Below are 1,425 nucleotides of genomic sequence, written 5' to 3' on the forward strand. Positions count from 1 at the left end.
TTGAGATTTGCAATGTCTGACCTCGAGTTTGTACAATGAATTTGTAGTACGTGTTTGAATTTTCGATTTTCCTTCTAGTTTTCTCTTTTATCTCCCAAAGTCAAGTTTATCATAGTTTAACCAGCGCCTCAGTGGCGCGATCGGTATGGTCTTTTGCCTGCCACCTCGGTGGCCGCGAGTTCGATTATCCGGTATTCCACCAACGGGTAAGAGATGTGTATTTCTGGTGATAGAAGTTCACTCTCTACGTGGTTCGGAAGTCACGTTAAGCCGTTGGTCCCGTTGCTGAATAACCACTGGTTCCATGCAACGTAAAAACACCATACAGACAAACAATCTTAGTTTTACCAGACCCCTGAGCTGATTAACAGCTCTCTTAGGGCGGCTGGCCCGAAGGATAAGATATTTTTACGTGGCTAGCAATCAATTGGTTACCTAGCAACGGGACCTACAGCTTATCGTGGGATCCGAACCACATCGAGAAATGAAGTTCTATCACCAGGAACAAATTCCTCTGATAACGCGTTGGCAGAGCGTGTAACCGACTCGTCCAACGAGGAAATATTTTATCTTGCAAGAGAAGATTCCGAGAAGATTGTTTTCCAGTTTTCCAGTTTTCCTTTGTGATGTATTCCAGTTCCTATATTTTTTGACTTATTAATATTCTCCAAGTTAGGTGGCTGTTACCTTTCTGTTACCACTTGGGTTCGTCCACACTATTATTGTTATTATCAAACAGTTTTACCAAACCACTGATCTGTTTATCAGCTCTAACGGTGCTGGCCCGAAGAATTTGTTTATATATATATATATATATATATATATATATATATATATATATGACTGTTAAAATTGTTCTGTTACAACAGAATCCCATCTAATAAAAGGAGCCCACAAAAAACGTCAAAATTTAGAAAGTAAGAACTAATGTTTCAGTACCTGAAGAGAGAGAACAGCAGTCTCTGAAATATAGTACTTACTTTTTATATTTATATATATTATATATATATATATATATATATTATATATATATATATATATACATATATATATATATATATATATATATATATATATATATTAATTTTAACATTTACACGTCGGGAGTGTATCTCATACGGATCCCAGACAGGTTGCAAACAGGTCAGCGGCCATGAGTGCTGAACGGAACTTTGGCAAATGCTGAATAATCGTATGAAACACAATAGTTAGGACTGCCGATAAGTCGTTGACTTGTGTTTAACCTGTTTGTGACGTGCACGATAAGTTGGAGAGTGTGTTCATGACGTTTAGCAGGGGTGTGAACTCAACCCTAGGCTAATCTCAAGTGAGAACTTATTTCAAGCAAAGTTAATTGTCTTGAAAGTAGATTTTAAAGGATTTAGCTTAGATTAGGTTAGGGTCGCAACCTGCTGCTCTTTTGAG

This window comes from Macrobrachium nipponense, chromosome 8 (genome assembly GCF_015104395.2).
Source record: "Macrobrachium nipponense isolate FS-2020 chromosome 8, ASM1510439v2, whole genome shotgun sequence".
NCBI lineage: Eukaryota > Metazoa > Arthropoda > Malacostraca > Decapoda > Palaemonidae > Macrobrachium > Macrobrachium nipponense.